This window comes from Dipodomys merriami, unplaced genomic scaffold, assembly GCF_024711535.1.
Source record: "Dipodomys merriami isolate MVZ:Mamm:240054 unplaced genomic scaffold, mDipMer1.0.p SCAF_5, whole genome shotgun sequence".
NCBI classification, from domain to species: domain Eukaryota; kingdom Metazoa; phylum Chordata; class Mammalia; order Rodentia; family Heteromyidae; genus Dipodomys; species Dipodomys merriami.
In genome coordinates, this window is record NW_027206068.1 from 7,325,905 (window position 1) to 7,341,903 (window position 15,999).

The window sequence follows — 15,999 nt, forward strand, 5'->3', positions numbered from 1 at the left end:
CCAAGAACTGGCCTGAGTCCACATGAATGAAGTGTATGGGTAATAGATTTTGTAAGATATCTAGTATGAGATAAAAAATGCTGAGACCTGGGTAGGCTACATGCAAATACTACACTGTTCCATAGAAGAGACTTGAGTATATTCAAATTTTGGTATCTGACAGACATCCTGGAACCAGTCCTCCAAAGATTCCAAGGGAAAGATTACATGTATTAAATAAGACTTGTTTGCTGACTTTATACTCACATTGTTAGTACTGCGACTACTAAGGATGACGCTGATCCTCTTCAGTCTTCTTCATACTATCCACATAATGTGTTCCTACAGATGTGAAGCCATCACAAATGTTATGGCTTCCAGCCCCTGGCCTCCTCACCCCGTGGTCATCTTATGCTCCAGTAACCCAAATTATCTGTAGTTCCTTAATTGTGTTCCCTCCATGATGTCATCATTTTAAAAAATATATTAAGGTCATGGATTCTCATTCAAAAGAGGCAGATCGCCTGCTGTTGAAGAACAAGCTCTGAAACTCAGACCACCTATCTTTGAGGCCAGATCTGTGTGTCCTTAAGCACATTACTGATTTCTATGTTCCTCCATTTCTTACTCTTTAAAATGGAAATAAGCTAGGACCTGGTGGTTCATGCCTATAATCCTAACTATTCAGAAGGCTGAGATCAGAGGACTGTTGTTAGAAGCCAACCCCCGGCAGAAAAGTTGGTGAGATTTTTAATCTTCAATTAACCAACAAAAAAACTGGAAGTGGCTCAAAAGCCAAGAGAGAGTATAGGAAAGCACAAGTCCCTGAGTTCAAGCCCCAGACACACACACACACACACACACACACACACACACACACACACACACACACACACACACACACACACACACACACACACACACACACACACACAGAATAATAAGTGTTCCCTGCCTCATCTGGTTGTTGTAATAGTCAAATGAAGAAATACATGTAATGTACTTGCAACAGTGCCTGGAAAACCGGTATTTTAGTGAGCCCTAGTTACAATCGGTACCAGAGAAGCCTCTTCTGTGTTGAAGGGAGAGCAGGCCCATTCTTTGCTGAGTCCTTAGATTCTCCTTAGCCCAATCTGTTAGAAAACACTCAGACAAAATGTCAAATATTTGTTTGATACTTTCTTCTCTGACTACCCTATAAAGTTTTGGGTTTTGATTCGGAGACAGGGTCTTGCTAAGGAGTCCAAGTTAGCTATCCTCATGCCTGCAGCCAGCCCGATGACAGCCACGAGCCACCATGTCTACCTTGCTTTCCGTGAGTTTTCTGCTGTTTTGTTTTCCTCATCATTGTTTTCCCAAGAACTCTCCCACATTGTTTGGCACAGTGTATGCAGAGGCACATTTGCTCTGGGAACCTCATGCATTCTTACAAAACGAGGTGAGCCTATTTTCCACTCCTTTACCTGGAAAAAGAATAGTTCATTTTTAAAGTAAATGCTACTAATATGCTCCTAAACCATCTATCAAGGTAGTAAGGATTTTTTTGCATAACATAAAACACGTAAGAACCAATTACCTAACTGTTTAACATTGAATGGAGTAATGAGTATATATGTATTTGTGTAGTCCACAGAAGAATAGAATGGGAATCATATTATTCTGGCATGCTGAGCAGGTACTGAAATAAAAAATAATAATGAAATTTTTTTTACTAGATATCTGAAAGTTATTTCCTAATTAGATCTGAGTTGTGGTGTCCTCAGGTTTACCAAAGCCTGAAGGGTTGCTCTCTCTAGGAATGGTAGGGAAATAGTAGGGTTTAAACTTACAGCCAATTAGGAGAACTTTGAGATTTGAGGGAAGCTGGCCCTTCACAAGCTGCTAGGTGCCATACAAGTTTAGCAGCCTGTGGCTCCACTCTTCATCTCCAAAAGGACCCACAAACACATCAAGGTCTGAGAAGCTGCTACACACATAAGAACTTAGTATAGTAGATTTTTAACTAAGATCTTTTTAAATAAGTTTTTTATTGTGAAAATACTGTGCAGAGGGGTTACAGTTACATGAGCAAAGTATTATTTCTTTTTAAAATTTTTTTATTTTTTTATTTTTGGGTCCGGTCGTGGGGCCTGAACTCTAGGCCTGGGCGCTGTCCTTCAGCTCTTCAGCTCAAGGCTAGCGCTCTACCACTTGAGCCACAGTGCCACTTCCAGCTTTTTTCTTTTTGCTTATGTGGTACTGAGGAATCGAACCCAGGGCCTCATGCATGTAAGACAAACACTCTACCACTGAGCCACCTTCCTAGCACAGTATCATTTCTTATCAAGCATTGTTGCCTCCTCCTTTGTTTTTCCCCTGCCATCCATCCCTTCCCTCCCATCTCAACTACACTCCCTCACCTCCCATTCCCCGGGAAAAGATCTTGCTAACACTTTTCATGAGTCATTAGAGCAAATATTCAGATACTATTCAGAAAGCCGAGTGTGTCTTGGTCATTAAACGTTTGCAGAATAAAGCATATAGGTATAGATCCTTGCTTATCATCAATCCAACTGCTATGTGACCCTAAGTAGGTTATTAAATATTTTTGCATCTCATTTCTCTCAGTTTTAATTAACACTGTTACAAAAATATGGTGTGTGTGTGTGTGTGTGTGTGTGTGTGTGTGTGTGTGTGTGTGTGTGTGTGTGTGTGTGTGTGTGTGTGTGTGTGTGTGTGTGTGTGTGTGTGTGTGTGTACATACTGGGGCTTGAACTCAAGGCCTTGTTCTCTCCCTGATCTTTTTTATTCAAGGCTGGCACTCTATTATTTGAGCCACAACTCCACTTTTGATATTTTTGGTGGTTCATTGGAGATCAGAGTCCCATGGACTCTTCTTCCTGGGCTGGCTTCAAACTGTGATCCTCAGATCTCAGCCTTCTGAGGAACTAGGATGACAGATGTGAGCCACCAACACCCAGCTTTAGATTTTGCTTTTGCTACAGGATCTAGTTACGTTGGCCAATGTTGTCCTCAAACTCAAAGTCCAGTTGTCTCCTCCTCAAAAGTAGCTAGGATTTCAGTTGTATATCCTCAGGCCTGGCTGAGACCAATCAATGTGGGTGCCAGTTTTGTCTCTCAAAATTCTGCAGGTTAGCTAAAATTGCATTATCTGAGTGATTTTTAATTATTTTCCAGGGAGGAACACCTTAAAATCTTTTTGAAATTATCTGAATCAAGAAAGAATGAAATTTTTGAATCGATACCTTTTGAATTGATATTTTTTAAGTCTCTCAAATCTTTTCCTTGTGACTTAAAAGTATATTTGTTCTAAAACTACATGGTTTATTCCCCCAAGTTATTCTTTTCATTTACACGGAAAACTCTTAGAATTTTGTGAAGTGTGAAAGAAGTCAATGACAGCTGCACAGTGAGACATGGGACATAATCCTTAAATGAGTTTGCTTTGTAGTCAGATTATCATTGCTTAGATAAACACAAGTTTCTTTATTTTCTACACAAAGGCATTTGAAGAATATTGTGAATCCTCTGTAAACAAGGTTTCCAATTATTGAAAAAGCAAAGCTTTTATAATCCCTCAGCAGCTGGTTTATATTGTTTTTACTTAACACTAGCAATTTAAAAACCAACTGTAGCAACCTTTTATACAAGGCAGCTACAGTATCCCAAATTCTCTGAGCTGCAGAGAGAGCTGCAGGTGAGAGAGAAAAGTATTTTGATGTGGAGGATTAATACTGGTGATACTGGGACCATTTTATACACACTATATATATATATATATATATATATATATATATATATATATATATATACATATATATATATATGTCTCCTTTGTAATTAGAAAGATCTAATTGGAAGCTCTCTGTTAAAAAAATTAAAGTACTGATATGTAAATTCTTATAGTCAAAGCACATAATATAGAATAAAAATGGAACAAACATCAAAATCCCCCATTTTCTTTCCATCAGGAATCTAATCTTTATTTTTGCCTCCTCATGGCATTTCTTTAATGATTCTAGAAAGATTCTAGAAATGTGACAAAGCAGCGATATGTAAATTCTTTTTGTTCTTAATCAGAATGTGTTATAAAAATTTACTATGCCCTGTTTCTGTAATAAATCTCCTTACATGGTCATTGATGGCTTTGTTAAAGTCTATAAATATACACCAATATTTTCTTCCCAGGAAACCTGATTTTTAAAAAATCAATGGTAATATTAGGGCATACTGAAAAAGGAAAGATCTTTCTTTAGACAAGTGGTTCCTAAATTGGAGCTAAGTGATTTTGCTTCCTTTACCTTTGAGAAACCAGGAAAGGTTAGAAATAGTTTTGACTACTCTGCATGAGTGAGTAGCAAGAGGGTTATGCAGCTACGCTATGCATCCTACAATTCACAGGATGGCCTCCGAAGAATCATTCCACCTAAAATGTCAATAGTGAGAAATCTGGTTTTAGAATAAGAGGACTTAACTCCTGAGTATTTCCCAAGGAAGTTTGCTAAGAAAAAGCAAAAACAAAATATTAACCAGCCAACTGCTGATGACTCACACCTATACTCCTCAATTCAAAGCCATCCTGGGAAAGAGAGTTTGTAAGACTCTTATTCCCAATTAACCACTCCAAAACCAGAAGTGCAGCTGTGGCTCAAGTGATAGAATGTTAGTCTTGAGTAAAATAGCTCAAGGACAGTACCACAGTACTGAGTTCAAGACCTAGGACATGCACACAAATACATGCCCTCCCCCAACACACACACAAAAGCAAAGAAAATAAAACCTAACCAAAATGTAAATACACAACAAATAAGTAAATAAAGTGAAATGGAATAAAAATATGATAGAAAGTGTTTGGTTTTGGTAACACTGGCCATTTGTAAAAGCAATTTAAAGAAAAGATGACACTCGTGAAGTACCATCAGCTAACCAAGAGAATAGGTCAGAGGAATACAAAATGCAAAAGAGAAAAATGTTAATGAAAGTGGTGATTATCCTCACTCCTTGCTTGGATAAGATTTCAACCATGTAAACTGTAGAAAGGAAGAAAAAACGAATGAAAATTATTTTAATAATTTCTTGGAAGTAAGCAGCTGTGCTATGCATACATGCAAAGGGATACATCGGTTGTTCTCAACTCTGGGACGCCATGCCTCATGGCACGCTGCTTTGAAACTCTGCCCTGGGCACTGGGTTGGAAACAGAACTCAATCACTCACAGCCCCTTAGGTATAGCATATGCTGAAGATGAGTGGTTAAAGTGTTGTCTGAATGTCTGTCCAGAATCCCTGATTTCTTAGACACCATTAGATAAGCTATTATACAAAAGAAACATCATAAAGGAAGAAGATAAAATGCCCAATTTATTTATATTTAGACTTGAAAAGTAATGGAAGGGTATCTATATCCAGATACACCCTCTTAAGTTCCATCTTCTTCTTGTCAGACGAGGGACTCTGACCCTGCCCTAAGGGAAGGGCTTAGACAAGAGAGTAGAGGAGATTTTTAACAATTCCTCCACTGTGGGTGCTTTAATTCTCATTGAAAGTAGGTTAGGTAGTGGCTGTTTTCCCATTTATTAATGAGCCCAGTAAGGCCTCTATCATGACATTACTTCAGTATCATGGAAAGGTTTAGAGTAAGGTCCAAACCAACATCCGATTATAGTTGGTTCCAATGTCCATAATCTTCTACACTAAGCAGAAAGAATTGTCTGGACAATGGGTAATTAACTAATAGTAAAAAATAAAAGTATACACTCCCACCAACAATGTAGTAGGGTTCCCTTCTGGCCACGTCCCCTTCAGCATCTGTTGATATTAGATTTCTTGATTATAGCCATTCTAACTGGGGTGAGGTGGAATCTCAATGCTGTTTTGACTTGCATTTCTTTTATGGCTAGAGAGGCTGAGCATTTCTTCATGTGTCTATTTGGCCATTCTTATTTCCTCTTCAAAGAAGTTTGTCTTTAAGTCTTTAACCCACTTATTTATTGGACAGTTGTTTCTTTGAGGAGTTGTTGATGTGGGATTTCAACCACTTTGGAAAGTAGTAAGGAGGTTCCTCAAAAGACTCCACATAGAGCTCCCCTATGACCCAGCAATCCCACTTTGGGGGCATTTATCCAAATGATCACAAACAGGACCATACTAAAGCTACCAGCACAACTATGTTTACTGAAGCATTATTTACCATAGCTAAGAGATGGAACCAACCCAGATGCCCCTCTGTAGATGAATGGATCAAGAAAATGTGATATATATATATATATATATATATATATATATATATACATATATATACGTGTATATATATATGTATACACACACACACACACACACACACAATGGAATTCTACAGCTCCATCAGAAAGAATGACATTGCCCCATTTGTTAGGAAATGAAAAGACTTGGAAAAAATTATATTAAGTGAAGTAAGCCAGGCCCAAAGAAATATAGGTCCCATGGTTTCCCTTATTTGCAATAACTAGTATATGCCTGGGACAAGCAGAAAAGGTCAGATAAGATGACGTTAAGTGAAATGAACCCCAAGATAGGTACACAAGTGGTCTTTTCTTCCTTGCTATTGTTTCTAACATATTCATAAGGTACCATGTGATTTTTTTGTTGTTGCTTTGTATGTCCCTCCCCCATGGTGTAACCCCTGTTTTCACTGTATTTGATGTTGACATAATTTGAGGAGGGGAAGGGAAAAAACAAGTGTTTAAATAGGGATACAGATTGACCCATTGCAACAATGAGATGTACAAGATGCTATGTTGAAAATCGAACTTTATAATTAGGTGGGGGGAGGGGGTGGTGTATCTGAGGAGGTGGGAGGGAAGGGATGGTAGGGGAAAAACAAAGGAGACAACAATGCTGGATAAGAAATGTACTCATTACCTTGCTCATATAACTGTAACCCCTCTGTACAGTATTTTCACAATAAAAAAACTTAATTAAAAAAGTAAGCAAAAACCAACCAAACAAAGCACACTGCTTCTGTAGTAGTAGTTATGTTGATTTTCAAAATGGTAAGATCCCTAAAGATGTCCATTTTGGGGACCTTGGGTAAATACTTGAACAGGAAAACGTTTTCATAACCTCGGATGACTCACCCTCCTTTACTTTTCATACCTGTGAATGGCCCAACCCAGGACCTATGCTAGATAATGACGTCCAGAATCTTCCCTCTCCTATCCTCATGTCAATTTATTCCATGGTAAATACTGTTTAATTGCTCTTGAAATGGGTCCATTTCTTCATATGGCCAATGTGTTGTCTATTTACCTGGACCACTGGAATAGTCTTTACTTGTCTCCTGTCAGAGATTTTACATCTTCCAATCTATTTTTCTCAGTGAGTTTTTATCACCTTGCTGGTCACATAACATTATTTCCTCCACTGTCAGATGATCAAACTTACATAACTCAGCAGGACTTCTCCAGACAACTCTACTTAAAAATGTCATCTCTTCTTGGTATAACTCTCTTTTCTGACTTGTTTTATTCCTCATCTATAATATCACCATCTGAGATACCATATATTTTTCTTGTGTGTTTTCATGATTAATTTTTCTGTCAACTTAACTGGACCACAGGCTTCCTAGATAGCAAATTAAATATTGTTTCTAGTTGTATCTGTGGAAATGTTTCTAAAAGAGATCCACATTTGAAATTGAGAGACTCATAAAGCAGTATGGAAACTGTTGAGGGTCTGGTAAAACAAAAAGGTAGAGGAAATTGTTTTTATTCTTTCTCTCTGTGTCTCTATATATGTGCCTCTCTCTCTGTTTCTGTTTCTGTCTCTGTGTCTCCATCTCTCTCTCCTTACATTCCTGAGTTCTCCTGTGTTCAGTTCCTGGTTCTTGGGTCTATGGATCTGAACTAGAATCAGCACCTTTGTTTCTCAGGCTTTCAAACTACACCAACATTCTCCTTTGTATCTATCTTACAGATAGATACAAATCCTTGTGGTATTTCTTCCTCTCTCCTTCCTGTCTTGTTTAAACCCAGAGACTTGAGCCTCCTAGGAAAGCATTCTACCACTTGAGTTATAGCCCCAGCTCTGTGTGTTTTGGCTTTTTTTTTAATTAAAAAAAATCTCCAGCTTTTCCAGGGCTGGATTTGGTCCATATGACCCTCCCACCTTCACTTCCAAAGTAGCTGGGATTACAGGTTGGTGTCTGGTACCAAGCTCATTTCTTAGATAAGGTCTCTAATGTTTTCCTGTGGCAGGACTTGAAATGCAGTCCTATTTCACTGGAAGAGTAACTTAAGGTTGCAAGTGTGCTACACCCTGTCCAGAGCCTTATAGACAAAGAAGCTGCAACTCAGAGGGGGTAGCTTTATTCTCATAACAGTAGAACCAATCACTGAGTCAAAGTTGAAACCCAGTCCCTAATTTCAGATCCAATACTCATTTCTCTATATCAAATTTATGCCATTAAGTCAGGAAACCTGCTTTCTATTGTTTTACAAAATATCTAATTTGTAAAATAGAAACCCCTTCCATAATGATTCTCAACATGGTGTGTACACGTACAAGTGTGAAAGCGCCTCATTCATGCCTGTGCATCCCTGCTCTGCCCATTCTTCCCTCCCACATCCTTCATTCCACACTGGATTCCTGAGCAAAGCTCTGTTACAGGATCCCAGCCGCCGTGTCGCTCTTCCTGGCAGGGTTCTGCAACCAAGAAATGCCTTTGTTCCCAACCTTGTTCTCCTTACACAATCACACTTTAAGTTTTTCTTTTTATATTTTAGTATGACTTTTTTCACATACTGAAATTTTACTTATACATCCAAAGGCTGCATTAAAATATTTAACAACCAGTATGGCACAGATAGATTATTGGAACAGAAACAAGATTGTCTATTGTTGGGCTGGGTGTTCACTGAGTATTATTTCCAACCTTGCTCAGGCCTTTATTTCTTTGGGATAGCTCCCTCAGAGTAGGACTGGAAGGCCAAAGGTTTATGTCATCTCTAAATTTAAAAGAAATTGACACACTGGGTATTAATGGCTCACATCTATAATCTTAGCTACTCAGAAGATTGAAATCTGAGGATTGCGATTCAAAGCCAACCTGGGCAAGAAAGTCCAAGAGACTCTTACCAATTAACCACCAGAAAACCGAAGTGGTGCTGTGGCTCAAATAGTAGAGCACTCACCTTGAACTGAAGAGCCCAGGGACAGTGCTCAGGCCAAGTTCAAGCCTCACAACAACAACAACAAAGAAAATGAATTTTCTCCACATCTCAGCAGTTGTGGAAAACTTATCTACCCATGTAATATTTTAATATACTTGTAGAATATAAGAAAGACTGAAATATCATTCTATATAGGAGTGTAGATACACTCCTATACATACCACCTAGAGTCTACATTACTTTATGGTATATCTATTTGTTCATTGTCCATCTGTTTACCACTCATGAGTCCTGCTTTTTAAAAATGTCTTTTTGTGTTGAAGACATAACACTGTTCCCTCCAAACACCACATGCAAATCTTTGGTCAGAATCCGATGATATGTCAGCTTTCATAGGAGGGGGACACCAACTTTGATCTTGAAAGAAAATGAGTGTTGTTCCATGCTCACAGTTATTACCAAGGAACTTCTTCATTCACCCCACTCCCTGTGAGGGGCGCTGTGCCACCTGTTCCAACAGGCCGCCATGTCTCACAGGCTACAAGGGAGGAAGTCACAGTGAGAACAAGGGTAAAAGTTGCTTCGTATGACTATCTTGGCCTCTGCAACTTACATGTGCTAAAGATCAAGGCCAAGTTGTTTCATTGAATGGTCTAGAATAAACTTTTTGTCAAAAGCACCAAGCTGTAACATTCTTTTTTTCCACTCACAAGGTATTTGGCAGGTGTACAAACGAAAGCACGATAATTCCAATATATACATGCCAAGCCCATTTCTAAGTGCTTTATTAGCTCCTTCTTCAAAGTAACTTTTAGTACAAAATTAGTGGCCAGCAAACTTTTTGGGAAAGAGCAAATGGTACAGACTTCGTGGAACAATAGTCTCTGTCCCAAGGACTCAGCTCATTCAGAGAGGAATGGGCACTGTTGTATTTCAAGAAACTTTATTACAAACATAGTTCACAGGCTGTGGTTTTATAAGTGCCTCTTGCAGGCTAAAAAATGTGAGTCTGTTCTCAAAACTATGATACAATTAGCTCAAAATATAAAACTTGCCTCCACCTACTAGGACTTATTGTTTAATAGAGATCATGCCTCTTCATTCACTGCACCCACTGTGTGGAGAGTCATTAATTTTGGTGTGTGTGTGTGTGTGTGTGTGTGTGTGTGTGTGTGTGTGTGTGTGTGTGTGTGTGTGTGTGTGTTGCTAGTCCTAGGGCTTGAACTCAGAGCCTGGGTGCTATCTCTGAGCTCTTTTGCTCAAGGCTTACACTCTACCCCTTGAGCCACAGCTCTACTTCTGGCTTTTAGGTGGTTAATTGGAGAATAGGAGTATCAGGAACTTTTCTGCTGGGGCTGGCTTTGAAGGGCAATCCTCAATATTCTGAGTAGCTAGGACTGTAGACACAAGCCACTAGTGCCATTTAAGAGTCATTTAATTTTTAAGTCATCCTATTTTGATGCCAACCTAGAAAATCACAGTGAACTCAGGCAGAAAATGGTTGAATTCTATTTTCATTTATTTGATTGTTTCGTATATGCCAGTACTGGGGCTTGAATTCAGGACCTTGTACTCTTCATTCTATTATTTGAGCTACAGTTCCACTTCTGGCTTTATGCAATTATATGGGATCTAAGAATGAAATGCATTCTTTTGTCTGGGCTGGCTTCAAACTGCAATCCTCATATCTCAGCCTCCTTAGTAGCTAGGGTGACAGGAATGAGCCAAAAGTGCCCAGCTGAAATATATATATATATATATATATATATATATATATACATACATACATACATACATATGTATATATACATATGTATATTTACATACATACATATATATATTTCTGTGTGTACTTGTGTCTGTACCTGTCCTGGGACTTGAACTCAAGGCCTGAGCACAGTCCCTGAACATTTTTGCTGAAGGCTAGTACTCTACCACTTTAGCAGATCCACTTCCAGTTTTTTGGTGGCTAAATGGAGATAAAAGTTTCCTGCCTAGGCTAGCTTAAAACTGTAATCCTCAGATCTCAGACTCTTGAGTAGCTAGGATTACAGGTGGAGCCACCAGTGCCTGGCTTGAATTATATTTTTAAACAACTTAAACTACTGAAACAAGTAGGAGTCTGACTTACATCCTTGAATTGAGAGGTATGGAGGAGACAGGATTAAGCACAGTCTTTGAGAGGCCATGAGGACCTGGAGAACCTAGAGGACCACAGAGGAGCGAAGGGATACTCAGCAAAGTGTAAGTACAGACTCTTAGGTATACCCAGGAAGAGACAGGAACAATTCATCACACAATCAATGTATAATTACCTAGAAGGACACAAGATGCTGGGTGGCAACCAATATACCTTTGTCAGGCTGTGCCAAGCCTATTTAATTTCCTTCCATGGTAGACAGGGAGCTGACACAAACCATATAAATAAGGAGGAAGAAAGAGATACCATCACTAAAGCAAAGCCTGGAAGATACAGGGAGATACAGTGTACTTAGTAGAGCTGATATGAAGTAAGATTGTGATTTGTTAAAGAACATGGCCAAAGGTGATAGATTTCCAATGGTTTTGTCAGCATTAGCCAGGCAACAACAGAGGAGAGGTAGACTGAGGCAGGGAGGCAGGAGTGGGAGAATGCCAGCTGACGACTCACTCTTCTTAGTAAATTAGCCACCTTAAATCCTGAAATGAGACATGCTCACTAAGCACAAAGATAATAAGGTGAGTAAAGAAGCTAGCACCATGGGAAACAGAAGTGCAATCCAAACTATTCTTAACATAATACTAGTGAATTTATTACTTGTTGTAATGCTAAAGTCCACTTTACACATAAGAAATCCTGGAAGAATTACCTGTGCATAGCACAAATAAGGGAAATAGTTAACATATATGCAAAATGTTGGTGTTCATAATAGTATACCTTGAGTATAAATTTATACACATGAATCATCTTATAAGAATCGAATTTGAATAGTTTTGTGAGTTGGTCATACAAATATTAATATCAGAAAAGAGGTGAAGGTAGAGGTAGGGTATCATGCTAAAGTAGGTGATGATCACACTCTTACAATGATTCATATTTGGTCTCTGCAACATGAGAGACTATTGGAAAGCTAGGCACAAAAGCAACTTTTTAAAGGGTAGCAAAGTCAGTTCTATGTGAAAATATTCTAGATACATAAAGAAGGATACAGGGTCACTTGACATCTACTTTGAATCCATGAGAAGTCTAGAGCAAGGCCATCAGCCATCAGGAGGCAAAAATTGTGATTGTCTCTCTACAACAAAGGGAAGGACATGATAGAAAGCACAAAGGAGCAAGAACAGTTGTTAGAACAGTAGTCCTCGCACTAGAGTTAAGCATCAGGAGTCCTTGCTGAACTGGTTAAAGCATAGATTGCTGGACCTCATCTTTGGAGTCTGTCATTCAGCAGGTCTGTGATGGGCCAAACAATATGCATTTCTGATGTTTCCAGGTAATGCTGTGGACACTGGTTCTGAGATCACAGTTTGAGAAGCATTGAGTTAGAAGCTCAATCCTGGATTTGGAATGTCTGGGTTAGAATACTGCCTTCATCTCTCTTGTGGTGCTTGTCTCATTTCCTTTCTAAAATGAGAAGGAGAACAATCCCCAGGGGAGGTCTACAGAGAATAGCACAAGCTGTTAACTCATGCACGGAGCACAGGTACTGCATGTTCTTACTATTAAAAAGAGGATGACAAGCAAATAGGTTATCTCACTTAGGGTGGTCATATTCAAATTGGAACTGTCTGACACTGCACCATCTACATTTTTTTCTGATAGAGTCAAGGTTAGAGGCTGTTTTTCAAGCTTCTTAGTATTTGTAAGGTAGGTCCCATTTCCCCAGGAGACATTGTTCATCCAGGGCCAAGTATAACCCGCCTTTATCAGCACTATTTCTCAGTTACAGTTTAACCAAGGGAGTAAAATCTTGAAGTATGTTTTAAAATCCATGTCATGGCCTGTCGTACTGTACCTGCTCCTTTTCCCAGTAGCCCTGGCCACATTAGAAATCTTATTAGAATGACTTCTGAGGCAGAAAGACATACTATGGGCTGTTATAGGAGCAATTTCTGCGAAGGGGTAATATTTGCTGTCTGTTTGGATGGTGTCTGCACATATTTTCTTCTACTAGAATAAAACAGTATTTTCTATCAATGCACATTCACTTGGTTCATGGTTCTGGAGGTGGGAAGTTTAAGAGCCTAGACTTGGCATCTGGTGCAGAGGGGTCTTGGGGTTGTGCCATGATTTGTTGGAAAGCTATGTAAGCATGTGTGAGAAAGAGGAAGGAAAGAAAACTGGGCCTCATCCATCCATTATTGTGATAACTAAGCCTACACCATGGATTACAGTATTAATCCATCCATAAGGGGTGATCCCCATGATCCAATCGCCATTCTCAATGCTGATATAAGGGCGATTAACTTTCAGTATGGGTTTACATTTTTTTTTTTTTGGGTCCGGTCGTGGGGCCCGAACTCTGGGCCTGGGCGCTGTCCCTCAGCTCTTCAGCTCAAGGCTAGCACTCTACCACTTGAGCCACAGCACCACTTCCGGCTTTTTTCTCTTTGCTTATGTGGTGCTGAGAAATCGAACCCAGGGCCTCATGCATGCAAGGCAAGCGCTCTACCACTGAGCCACCTTCCCAGCCCCTCAGTATGGGTTTAGAAGGAGATATTCCGATCATAGACGTGGCATATAAGGTTGGCCTTCCAAATAGCATGGTCCTTCATCGCTGCTCCGTCACAGTGTGGCTCATCCACTCCCACTCCATCCATGAAGAATGAGCTAGTGAAGGGCAACTGGGAGAATGAACATGATGCTTCTGATTTTCTGTTTTTCATAAACCATGAACCAACCACACAACATAGTATTCTATCTTTAGTGATTGTAACTATAAGGAATACATATGTAGTGAGATTAAAGAGTCTTCTCAGAAAACTCCACCTCATTATTTCTCATTGCTTAATCGCTATATTTTCTTTATTCCATTTTCACCTGCTCCTAAGTTTCAGCTGTGTATTATTCCTTAGTGGTTCTCTATCCACACTCCTGTTTTTCCTTTGGGTTTGAGTTCTGAGTCCAACAGAAAATAAGCTTCTGGAGCCCTGGACAATCACATATGAATTCATTTTAGAAATATCTGTGTATATTCTAGGTGCACAGGCTCTGTACTTTTTCAGAAAGTCAACATTTTCCAAGAAGAATGAATTCTTTCCTTCTTTTCTTGTTTGAAGAAGTACATATTTTGGTAGATCAAATACTTTTTCAATAAGAAATTTTTATTTAAAAATATTTAATGGGGCTGGGAAGGTGGCTTAGTGGTAGAGTGCTTGCCTTGCATGCATGAAGCTCTGGGTTCGATTCCTCAGCACCACATAAGAAAAAAGAAAAAAGCCAGAAGTGGTGCTGTGGCTCAAGTGGTAGAGCACTAGCCTTGAGCAAAAGAGCTGAGGGACAGTGCCCAGGCCCAGAGTTCAGGCCTCATGACCGGACCAAAAAAAAATAAATAAATAAAATAAAATAAAAAATATTTAAAAATTTTTATTTCACACCGGGCACCATTGGCTCACACAGACCTGAGGATCGCTGTTCAAAGCTAGCCTGGGCAGAAAACTCCTTGAGACTCTCATCTCCAATAAACCACTCAGAAAACCCATGTAATTATAACTTCTCTGTATGGTATTCTCACAATAAAAATAAATTAATAAATTAATAAATAAATAAATAAATAAATTACAAAAAAAGAAAACCAGAAGTGGCGCTGTGGCTCAAGTGGTAGAGCACTTGCCTTGAGCTGAAGAACTGAGGGATAGCGCCCAGAGTTCAAGCCCCATGACCAACCAAAACAAAAAGTCTTTTCCTCCTAGCACCAGTGCCTCATGCCTCTAATTCTAATTACTTAGAAAGCTGAGATCTGAGGATCTTGGTTCTAAGCTGCTAGCCCTCGTAGAGAAAACCAAGAAACTCACTTCCAATTAAACAGAAAAAAAGCTGGAAGTGAAGGTGCAGATCAAGTGGTAGAAGGCCAGCCTTAAGCCAAAAAGCAAAAGAAAGCACCAGTCCTTAAGTTAAGCTCCAGAACCAGCGAACACATGTGTGCATGCACACATGCATGTGTGCACACACACACATACACACATAAGTGTTCGCATGTGCACATTAACTTTCAGGGAGAAAAAAACAAGTCAGGTATCATTTTTTTCTAACATAAAAGTTCCCTGGATCCTATACTATAGAAGAAACAATTGAAGCTTATAGGTCAGAACAAAATTGCATCTAAAAAAAAGGCCAAGGAAGAGGCAAAAATGCTTGATAAGAAATGTGCTCATTACCTTGCTCATGTAATTGTAACCCTTCTATACAGTATTTTTCACAATAAAGAAAACTTATTAATAAAAAAGGCCAAGTGCATTAGTAATATGAAAGCCTTTTGTTCTTGGTTGTATCAATATTACAAGGAATAGACAGACCAGTGGAAAAAGTTGAGGATAAAAAGAATGGAAATCTTTCTTATCAGGGTAGAAACAGTGTTTTGATTATTACTACACATAAAGTCAATTAAAGGGTAATAATATTTATTGTTGTTTGTGTCTTGTAGAATCATTCACAAGACTTCAGAGACATATTTTGACTATCATGAATTTACAGAATTTTCATGTTCCACCAAATGCACTTTGTTTGAAAACATTTGTTTTCAGTGAATAAAAGAAAGTAAAAGTACGGTGGGATAATAAAATACCCCTGTGAATTTACTTTAAATCTCTGGTTTAAGATGTATTGAACATGCTGAGAAAGATCTGGCCAATCATCATGGCTTTTAAACATCTCCCAAACATGCCTAAGCCAA

The 15,999-nt window shown here is 39.0% G+C and overlaps 1 protein-coding gene across 1 annotated transcript in view; it reads right to left on the reverse strand.

Moving 5' to 3' along the window:
- The window catches only part of Chn2 (chimerin 2), a 336,451-nt gene that overhangs the window by 135,267 nt on the left and 185,185 nt on the right, over positions 1-15,999 (reverse strand). The window lies entirely within an intron of this gene.